General features: G+C 34.8%; 1 pseudogene; it reads right to left on the reverse strand.

Moving 5' to 3' along the window:
* Positions 1–294: 294 nt before the first annotated feature.
* On the reverse strand, positions 295–11,497 carry LOC144253381 (uncharacterized; annotated as a pseudogene).
* Between the last annotated feature and the right edge of the window lie 534 nt (positions 11,498–12,031).

The raw sequence follows: 12,031 nt of genomic DNA on the forward strand, positions 1-12,031 counted from the left end.
AAACTGTTTCAAAAATAGAATTGCTGTGGTAGGACTAAATAGTTTCATTAATATGAAACTATTAAGAAACAAATACTTAACTCTTGTACTTGAAGCCTAATTGAAAACATTTGTGCTCTTATTTTAAAAAATCTACCAGTTTGAACTAATGTGAAAAAATAAGAATACAAGCAACAATAAGTATTGCAGCTACATTTTTCTACTAAATAGTTAAGATCTAGAATGTTCTAACACAGTATATCAGCTCAAAACCAACTACACACTTTTTAAATGAATGTATACTAGAGTATCCCCTTACATAGTATCATTGTCATCATTATTTAATGTTTTCTCTTCAGTGGGTTTGATTCATTGCCTGTGTTCTGTAATGAAAGCATGTTGGTGGTAACAAGAATATTTTTGGGCCCAGTCATTGAAGGATTAATCAGAACATTTTGAACTACAGTTGTTGAAGGAACTGGCATGGCAGTAGTGGAAGGAGAAGGTGGAATCTGCACTGTAAATCTTTGGCTTGTGGCTAACACTGGAGTTGGTCTTTGGCTTGTGGCTAACACTGGAGTTGCAACTTTACTTGAGACAGACACTGTTTATGGTGCTGCTGCTTCAGATTGAATCCAGGCTTAATCATCTATAAGCTGGGTATCCTTGGGCAAATTCTTTTGTACCTCTGTTTTCTCATATATGGTAGGAGTATTAGTAGGTTTGGTACCAACAGTACCAACACTTAACCATGGAACTAGTCTTCCATGGTTAGGCCCCTTTTCAATTAAGGACTTCAGTCTGTAGTTTGGAGCTGTTAAGCAGTATCTATCAGGTAGCAACCTAGGTCCTGAATATGGCTTACTGAGTGGCAAAGGTGTTTGATTTTTTTTTTTTGCCTTGTAATATACAGTAACTAGAATACTAAATGTCTTAGTCCCTCTCAAATTGAGCTCACAGACATATGATTTGAAGGTATATTTTATATTTTGGGGCTTTACAGAAAGAGAAAATCAGAAAATCTGTTGTTGGAACAGGGTCGAGGATACTAGGGGGCAGCAGTGCTCATTATTTTCAGGTATGGGATATCTGCCAATATGACAGAACTTTAGAACTTAGTCCAAAAATAACAGTCCCTTTCTTAAAGAAAGCCATTCTCCCTTTTATTCAAAATGAAGATTCTAAAACAAATTATACTCTATTTTATCTGCTAGGAATCTCTAAGACAAATTAGGAGTTTAACTATGTAGGTCACTGCATCATTCATTTTGATACATATTTTTCCCTCAATTTGACCTTCCAGTGAATCAGTTTTTCCGTCTATTTGATTTTTCTTTTCTACATCATCATTATTTCACTGGAGTGGTTTCTTTGTGTAGTTTTCCTAAATCCTTTGTGGAATAAAACAATGTAAATTAAATTGACCTTGATGTATCATGGCTTCCTTCATCTCTCATTTGTGATTATCTAGAATAGACTTGAAATTTTCCAATTCTTTTCTGTTTGGTAAAATGATTTAACAAAAACAAAAACCAATCTTGTAGTAATTTTAATTGTCACAGCTTTAAAAATATATAAAAAATCTTTATCAAATGTCACTAACTTCTAAGAAAATACAGAGACTATATTTAGAATTTTAGAAATTGTTTCTTTGTTGAATCTTAATAGTACTTTTCACATGCTTCACCTAAAGGTCATACCACTCTATTTCACATCTGGCTTTTTAATAATTACCTACAAAGGAGAGTAGAAATTATTTTATCTCCTAATATGACTGTTCTGGGTCTTCCAGGAGTCATTTCCCATTGCTGCATAATTCTTACACAATTCACAATTCAATCTTTGATGAAGGATCAATTGATAACCTCAAGTAACACAATAAACTTAGGACTCTCAAGTTCTATCAGAATATTTTTGTACTGTTTATTTTTGTTCTCATAGTTATTTCTGAAGACAATAGAAGTGGAATTAACCCAGAACGTACATGTCTAACTCATGTTCTCCAATCCACATCAGGCTGGGAAAGCAAAGGTGTCAACTAGTAAAAATGAGAGTGGCTAAATCCAGATTAACCCTAGAGCACTTCAACTTCCACCAAATGAATGCCTCTTAACTAAGTTAAAAAATTTCCAGAGATTGCCAATGGGAGCAGAGGTATTTCTCCTTGTTTTGATCAGTGGGGCATGAGTTCTGGAGCCTCCTTGTTTGCTTCTCCTGACAATGACCACTTATGCCCTCAGGCCATGTGGAAGCCATCCTAGGGACAGCAGGTATAAGCTACTAAAAGTTTAGGGAGCACATTTCTAATCCAGTGTTGCTAGGTACCAAGAAGCCTGACTTCCTAGATCAATTAGTGCTACAGCATTTGATAATTCCAATCTGTGTTCCTCAGCTTTGTGTTTCCACTTAATACAAAAGATACCTTTGTTAGAGTGGGCAAAAATATCCGCTCCCATCAGTGTCAGACTTTTGGACATGAGTCACAAAGTATAACTGGACATAAGTCCATAAAAGTCTTACAGAGATCAATATATCTATCATTGCCCCTTATCGTCCCTGTCCTTCTTTAGAGGACTCTGTCATAAATTCTGCTTTGGAGAAGTTAACACTAGTCTACCTGAGAACTTCACAATGTCTTCTTCTCAAATAAACATCTCTTCTTTTCACAACACTGTATGACCCTGAGAACAGTCTGAAAATCTCAAATATCAGTCCTATGTAAAGGTGAGCTGCTCCCACGAACATATAGTCATCCCCATAGATATGTGGAGAGTCCTCATAAGCATCTAACCAAATCATGCTGTTTAGATATGAACATGGAACATTTCAAAAGCTTCATTCATTTTGAGACTCCTCCCTCATACTAATAAATCAAAAGACAGGAATCCCATTTTATACAATGAAAATTATGAAAAATTATTGCTTAATCTTCTGCAGATACAGCGTTTTGTAAGAGAGTAGGTATTGTAGGAACATTACCAAAGTGACTGCTATAAAAGAGACATAGAGAAAAGACAGAAAAATTAACTTCCTGTAGTCATTGCTTCATTGCTTAAAACAAAATCTAGTGACTTTAAACCAATTGATTATTTTCACTATCCACTGAGTCAACTGTATGATGCTTCTGCTGATCTGGCATAAGCTCACTCATGTAGCTGCATTTACCTGGTAGGTTAGCTGGGGGCAATGTATTTTGATATTTAAAATGCACCATATGCCTGTAGGGTTAAATCACTCCCTGTGGGCTTTTATCATCCAGACTTCTAGACCTGGCTTCTTCATATAGTAACAGAAGCAGTCTAAGGAGCCCAGCTTCACAATCCTTTATGTCCCACTGGTTAAAACCAGTCAAATGGAATGGGATCTACAGAAAAGTGTATCTGGGAAGATGTGATTCCTTGCAGGCCATTAATGTAGCAATCTACCATGGCAGCTCCCTACTAGGGCTGTTACTTAAAATCCTCTTAAAATCCTTCTAACACTTGAGTGCTGATATTCTTTAACAAATTATCTTTTCTACTGACTTCATAACTTATCTTTTTAAGAGCTAAAGTAGTGTACAATCAGTGTCTTGAAAAATTCTGCTCTATATGTGTAATATGAAATGAATGGCATTCTGCCATCATGTATAAAAATTAGAATGTATAAAATTTTAAAAAGAGCTAAAGTATTTTTATGGGTGTTCTAAGCTCATACTAGTCCAACATATCAGTGGACTCAAAAGTATTTTGAAATTTAAAATGCACCATATGCCACAGCAAATGCTCACTACTAAATTCTTAAAGCTCTTCAGGAAGGAATAAAAATTCCTTTGAATGTAAGTGCAAAAGCCTTTAAATATACCAGGGCCAAGAAGTTACCCCACCAGGAAGAAATGTATAATTCTGCCATTGTTGTCACACAGTCATGCTTCTGAGGCACTTTGCACTTCTAATCAACTCTGAATGTATTATCAAACAAAATGTTCAAATTTCTTAAGAGTTAGTAAAAGAACCACTATTTTCTGGTTTCTATACCATTTGTATACCATCTTCTGGTTTTTTTACTATTTCCATCAGCGAGACAAGAAGATGCCCAAAAGTATACATATATTAACAATCTGGACACCAGTCAACAGTATGAACAAAACAGCAAACATCACCAAAGAAAAGGTAAGAAGGAAAGAAATGCCTAACTTTATTCCACTTTACAAGTTGCTACTATTTATAAAATACTCTGATAATTTATGGAGCAGTTGAATAGGTAAAATAATAATAATTGAACTGTTAAAGGCATTGACTATACCTCTTGTGATTAGTTTTAGTATATACCTTTTCTTCCATCATTTTTTAAAAACATCAATTCCAGTTCAAGTTTGTAAGTTGTTGTGAAAATGAATGTGATTTGGAAAAATGTGTGTGCCTATGCAACTAGAGGTGTGGTCAAACTGTGATCATCAGGTGGGTCACTTTGGACTAAGGAGTTTAGAGCTATGACCAAGGCTAGCACCTTTTACTATAAAAAAGTCAGAGTAGCCCTCTGAACAATTACGCTGATGCCAAACCAGATGCTGCTCTGTGAATAGGTGGCAAAATGCTTCAGAGCTTTTCCATCAGGGTAGTCAAATGTGGAACTTCACTCATGCACAGAAGATGATTTTTTGTTGTTGTTAAATTAGGACAATAAAATCAATTGACCATAAAACAAATAAACAAAAATTAGGCCAATAGCAGAGTTATTTTTAGGTTACTTATTTCAGCTTTTCATCTTAATGGGCTGGTATACAAAACAGAACAGAAAATGTACCATATGCTACAGTAAATGCTCAAATCCTTATAGCTCTCATGAAAATAAATGATCTTTATCTTAAGTTTTCCATTCAAAGGAAACTAAACCCCAAAATATTCTGACATATTTATCAGTTAACAGAAAATAAAAATATCTACATATTATTGTTAAAACACAACATTTTATCACTTTTGCTAAAAAAATGTGGTAACAAAAGAGCTAAAATGAGAATGAAGGCATGGCTAACAATTGCAATTAAAAGTCAATATATAAAGAAAGCAGCATTTCTAATTCCACAGTGATGAATAGTTCTGAATTTCATAAAGTTACAAGTTTTAGATGACTCATCTACTTACTTTATAATAAAATCAATATAAACTCTTCCAAACGGTCTCAATACTGTAAAGAGATAAACTTTCAAAACTTCCTTTTTGGGTGGGAGGGAAGGGGAACGGGCATAGAGGTAGAAAAGATGGTGGAATTAGATGGACATCATTACCCTAAGTATATGTAAAGACATGAATGGTCAAAACCAGAGATATGAAAAATTGTATATACAATTTTATATACAACCAGAGATATGAAAAATTGTGCTCTATATGTGTAATATGAATTGCAATGCATTCTGTTGTCATATGGAACAAATTAGAACAAGAAACAAATTTTAAAAACAACTTCCTTTATTATTTCAACATGCTACATTCTAATTTAATGACTAATTATATTTCAGAAAACTAAGGTAATCTTGTTATTTATACTATTGGAAAAATTATAAAGATGAGACAGAATGCATGGCAGTAAGAATGTGTATATGCACAAAACACATGAACTTGTAATAAAAAAATATTGATTTATAAAAACAATAAATGTGCTTAAATTAATTAATATTTTAAAATGCCATTATACAGCAAAACATTCACTATTTTTTGTGATGTCCTGCTTTCCCTGAAGGAAACAAAAAATGTGACAAATACTTGGTGTCCATCCCACTAGGGCAATTAGGGTGAGGAATACAGAGTGCTTATTTCCTCAAATTAAAAAATTAAAAAAAACCAAAAAGGCAAACAAGTAAAATATCAAAACTTGTGGTATTCTCTTGCAGTTTATTAAATTCTAAATTGTGAGTATCACATGTTACATGTACAGGCCTATCTTTTCTCTGAGGATAAGGCAGACATATTGTTAGCTACAGTTCATCATTCTATGTAATCTACATTTAACAGATGAAAAGAAGCAATATGTAAAATATTTTTAACTAACCTACACATTTATGAGGAAATTAATTTTCAAATAACATTGGTCTACTAAGAAACTCTAGAAAAGAAAACTTTAACATAAAACCTCAACTTCTAAAGAAATTCTGTACAAAAGGTTAAATTAATTTTATGTTCTAACATTTGAAAATGCACTTCAATATTCTTCATTTTTTATAGTGTCCTAAACATACTTATTTAAAATCCATCCTTTACAAACTAATTTGGTTTAACAGTGGGTAAGAACAATAATTTAGGTTGAATATTAAGCTAGATACAAAAATAGTTTCTTGAATTTTAAAGAAATCACAGTATCTTGCAAGGAAAAAAAGGCATTAAGAAAAGGAAAAAGCTAAAACACTGGCTGCTCTTGGGGGAAAATGTTCTTGAACTGGAAAAAAAGGAATAAACATATTTTTACACATTCATAAATTCAACACACTTTGTGCTAGACATGTGGCTTGCTTTTGAACAGAAGTTCATCTCTAAATGGTAATTAACACTTTTCAAGTCAACTTATTTGAATGGGACCATATCTGAAGGAAACAAACAAAAAAAGAGGCTATGTCATCAAGATCAGCATGACAGTGCTAAGTTTTTATTAAACATTCAACCAGGTTCATACCTAACTTTTCCTTTTTAGTCATGTAAAAAGTATGGCAAGTCTATGGAAATAACGTAAAGGCAGCAAAATACACTGACATTATTGACAGGTGATGTGACTATGTTTAAGTGGTTTGGTTTTATTTTTATCTTTCTCTAGTTTCTAAATTCATATTTAAATCCCTTAACACCCATTTTTATTATCTACTTAAGGATTTTTACTGAAGATTACCTCTAAGTAAGTATGATGGAATCCCAAGCTTCTACAGTTAATGAACAGATATTTGTAGGGCTAGATCAGACTTTGAAGAAAAGTTCATTACAGAATTGATGTATTGGTTAAACTCATTCATTCCTCCCAGACAAAATGAAGCCCCCCCCCCATGACACAATACCATATAACAATATCATAAAATAATAGTTACTATGCTCACACAGCAACCACTTTTTAAACATAAGCTTTTTATGATAGGATCACTAACATATGTTCCTAACACCAATGAGCTAAAGAATATATATTACTTGCTAAACCATTCTTCCACAGAGCACATTATCTCCTCAGTAAATAATTATTTCCAGACAAATGGGAAATGGAATTGGACTTCTTTGACTAAATTATCCCATATATTTTCCTAGCACTGAAGAAGAGGAAAGACATGAGTGTAAAAGTGTCTTTAAAATGTTCTTCCTTAGTGCTTCGTTACTGTCTGAATGCTGTAAGAAAGATTCTAACTTTTCAACCTAACTGTCCTAGTGTGAATGTGTAAAGTGGTGATCATAACAGATAGGATAGTGTATTAATGACAACAGGGGACCTTTGTGAGGAGCTCACACCATAGAATAAAATGGTCTGGGCCATTTAGACAGAAGGGAGAAGAATGCAATTTCAGTAGAAACTACAAATTAATTAGTCTTATTTATATTAAAAAAAAAAGAAGAAAATTACTTTACTTCAGAACCAGAAAAATTGGCTTCCTAAATTTAAAACATAGCCAAGTTAAGAATAAAATTCCCACCTTAGTTTTTTACAGGCCTCTGTAGAGGTCCTCAGAAGAGAGCCTTGATATAAATTACCAAAGATATATACTTAAAAGATGTGAAATCATTCCATCCAAAGCCATTAATGGAAGGCAGCAAAGGTACTAACAGGAGTCAAAATGATGTTCAGGAAGGAGGAATCTCATATTTATTATATGAAACTGTTAATAAAACATATTGCTCCAGGAAATATGATTTTATTGTAATGACTGGGTTATTCATCTAAAAACATCATGTTAAACAAATTGAGGTTTACAACTTTTGATGAAAAATAAAAGAAAATGCTGCAAAGCTAAGACAAAAATCTTAAAATAAAGCGGGGCAATATCTAGTTTTGCCACATCTAAGCTTCATAACTTCATGAAAAAAACCCTTGTACCTTCACTTATAAATACCACAAACAAAATTAAAAATTAAGTTTCATGTTTCAAGTTTCCAAGGATCTACTGGTTCAGGCAGAGACAACATTTGACTTCTGAGCATATTCACAAAGTCAGACTTTCCTCCTAAGAATGGTCCTGGTTCAGTTTTTTGTAAATTACCTGCCTGACCAAAGAGAGCAAGAAATGGGGGATATGATGTATGTGCTTCAGGTAAATTGCTTATTTCCCTTTCTTCTAGCTTCTTGGAATTTGCAAGGTCAGATATGAAGATTCTCTTATAAAAATGGGTTGCTCCATCCTACATTACCAACCAAGGCAGTGTAATTTTTAAGGTGAAAAACATATATAAGACTAAGCCATCACACAAATAAAAACATCTCCACAGGAAAAAAAGGGGGTTAATCTGGAAAAAAGAAAGCCATAAGATCCATAGTTAAACTGAATTGTGAGCATCTACTTGCTAGCAGGTACTATGTGGAATGATTACAAATATTCTTTTTTGTTGTTATTGTTTTTGATGAACCTTTATTTTATTCATTTACTTATATGTAGTACTGAGGACCAAACCAGTGCCTCACACATGCTAGGCAAGTACTCTACCACTGAGTCACAAACCCAGCCCATATTTTTTAAATTATAAAAACTACTATAATGCAGATATTTTCATCTATATTTTACTGATGAGAAAAGTAGGTTAAGAGATTAAATAAGGCACCCTAGGTCATGCAGCTGAAATGTGACTTACTCAGGATTCACTCTCCATCATCAGATGCCAAGCTTCTTTCCACACTGTCAAGTCCACATCTCCATTAACTAATACCACTGCTTGGCTTCTACCTGTGGGCCAAAACTGCAAAGAAGTGCAAAAGAAAAGGAAGACATTGTCTTTACACTCCAGGTAGTTAATATCTAAGAGGCATTCCGAAGAGTCAGATGCCCAGTTCACCAGGGGCAGTATGGTATATCAGAAGAACACTGGATAGAGAGAATAATAATTCACTTACTCTGGGTTTTGCTATTTATTAGTCATAAATAATAATTTTCTTATTTTCAATCTCTCTTTCTTTGTTTTATTCTAAAGAATCTAATTGTAATCTCTACTTTACATAATTTGGTTCCTATGCATGAAATCAAAGATTTCTATTACCTGTAGAGACACAGGGGAAGACATGAGAATCAGTATTTTGTGTTTTCCCAAATTAGTCTTACAAATAGCAAAATTAACAGAGTGAATTTTTCACATATTTAAATTTTATTCAAGATATTTTCTCAATAGCATCATCTGTAACATTTTATAAAATTACCAAGTTGAAACATATTAGTTCTCTTTATTTGAATAAATGCTTTTATTTTCTAGCAATAACACATAATTCCTTCAACCAATACTATGTTTACCTTGGTTTGTCATAATTTACTTAGATATTATTCATGGGAGAGTGGAACTGCTGCATCAAAGTGCACACTAAATTTCTGGATGTGGTGGTACATACCTGTTCTCCCAGCAGCTAGGGAGGCTGAGGCAGGAGGATCTCAAGTTCGAAGCCAGCTTCAGCAAATTACCAAGGCTGTCAGCAACTTAACAGGACCCTGTCTTGAAACAAAATAAATAAATAAATAAAAAGGGCTGTGGATATTGCTCCGTGGTTAAGCACCCCTGGATTCAATCCCTGGTACCAAAAAAAAAAAAAAAAAGAAAAAAATATACTAAATTCACTTTGACTATTGCACATTGAAATTTAAGAACTATCAAAGTGATTAAGTTTTGTTATTGGAAAATGTGATTAAGACAAGAATATGTGTAGTTCTTTATGGAAAAGAAGTCTACAAAATGTACATATTAATAGTTTTTCAATTGAATCTTTCTTAAATTTGAATCTCCTTTGCCATCAAACAGTATTTTCACCTCTAGTTGTATTTCCTCATCCTCCATTAACATATTTGACTCTGAGGAAAACCTTAATAGTTCAATAGCCATACAGAGGTTAGCAGCCCTCATACCTGAGGAAATTTGGTCTTCTTGGACTTTTTGTTATTTAGATCACACAAATATTGCAATTAATGTAACGAAACCACAGCCTTGTCTGTATTTCCTCAGTCAAGCCCTAACTCATATATACTTCATTTCTTATTGTCCTAACTCTAAAGAGAGTAGACTGTATTTTTCATAAATGCTTTATAGAAAAAATCCTTCTCTTCTGAAAGCCTTCTGACTATGACATTGATCAAGTACCATGTAAAACAGCATAAAAGAATTTTCATTCAACAGAGTGGCAACCACTTTAGCCAATGAACCAAAACTTTAAAGACTCAGAAATTAAAAATGCATATATTTCAGAAAATATTATTATTTCACAAGTAAGAGCAAAATTATAAAATAGAAGCATGTCCTCTGAGCCTTAAAATGATAATGACATTTACATCTTTAAGCACATTTTATTTAGTCAAAGAAAATTCAAAATGAATTCAAAGGGGAGAAATACAGGCTGGATATTATGGGTTAGTTTAGAATCAAAAATCACAAATTGCTTATTCAAGATATTTAGTGTGGCAACATAAATGATAAAAATACAAGGGAAAAAAAGAAATGATGATGTTTGATTTACAGCTCTCAAAACAAAATATATTACATTATTCCTACATTAGACTTCCTGTCAAAAAGAGAGAGAGATGTGTTTTGAAGAAAAAAAAAGGGAGAGAGGGAGAGAGAATGTGTGTGGGTGTCCCACAGTTAACTGCCTGGCTGGGGTTGTGGCTTTGCCCATAGCAAGGAAGAAAGAACATCATGAAAAATAACTGGACTCTCAGTCTTAGTCTTTTCATGCATCTCCCCTATCTCCTCCAGCTAACTCTGTGTAATCTACAAAATATACATCAAACTTAAGAACAGAAACATTACCCCAGAAAGACTCTATGAGGTTGGTTTTGCTCTTCAAAAAATATAAATAAAGAAATACCAGAATCCATAAATGGAAAAAACAAAAAACAAAAAAACTACCTAAAGAGCCACCCTAAATAAATATAGTTGAAAATCCTCCTTACCCAAAGGTACACAATAAAATCAAGTAAAATGGCCTTGCTGACTGGTTCAGAGAGAGCCTGGTTGTGCTCAGCTTTCAGATGTCGCATTCCAGGTGCTCACTCACCTGCGTCTTGAAGGTGGCTGGGACAGAGTGGGGTGCAGGAGATGCAATGCCCCAGAGTGGGGGCAAGAAAACTTACCACGACCAAGGACAAGGCTGGCAGCATCCCAGAAGGTGGCACCTGGTTCCCAGGCAGAGGATCCCAAACAACATGCCCACGCGTGAGTCCCACAGCTACTCCTGGGAGATGGATGCGCGCCAGGATGGGGGGCAGAGGAAGCCATAGCCCACTGGTGTGCCACATAAATAGCCTTGGCGGGCTCTGGCTGACTGCGGGTGGCTCTGTGCTGGAGTCTGGGCAAAGCAGCAGTTGCAGAGCTTCTGGCACCAGCATGTCTAGTGCTTTCTTGGAAGCTCTGAGTTCTGGCTGTCTCTGGCTACCACTCCCCTCACCAGGATCTGCAAGCTTGTGTGTACCTACATACTAGCGAGAATGTGCAGGCACCCTGGCTGATGCTGTTGTTAATGCAAACTGCACACACACCATGCAGGTGCCCCCTCCTTTCCAAGGGGTGAGGCTAGGGGAGACAAAACTTGTTTGTTTTGTCTTACTTTATGCTATTACTGTAGTCCTTGTTCTTGATCCTAAACTTGGTTAGGAAGTAGCCAATTAAGATGACTGTCTCTCCATTCCACCTATCTCCCATCATTCCCCAACTTCAAAGGAGAGGAAAATGCAGGGCAGAATATTGTTTGGATTGGCAGTGGAGCCTCCAGACTGTCGTGGGGTCCACATGCAATGTAAATAACTTACTGGAGAACTTGTTTGTTCTGCACCCTATCTTCCCCCACCCCCACACTTCTGCCCACTTTCTTCTGCCTCCTCCTGCTTTCTCCAGTTGGCAAGTCAAGGAAATGGGGTGAGGAA

This window comes from Urocitellus parryii, chromosome 2 (assembly GCF_045843805.1).
Source record: "Urocitellus parryii isolate mUroPar1 chromosome 2, mUroPar1.hap1, whole genome shotgun sequence".
Classification (NCBI taxonomy): domain Eukaryota; kingdom Metazoa; phylum Chordata; class Mammalia; order Rodentia; family Sciuridae; genus Urocitellus; species Urocitellus parryii.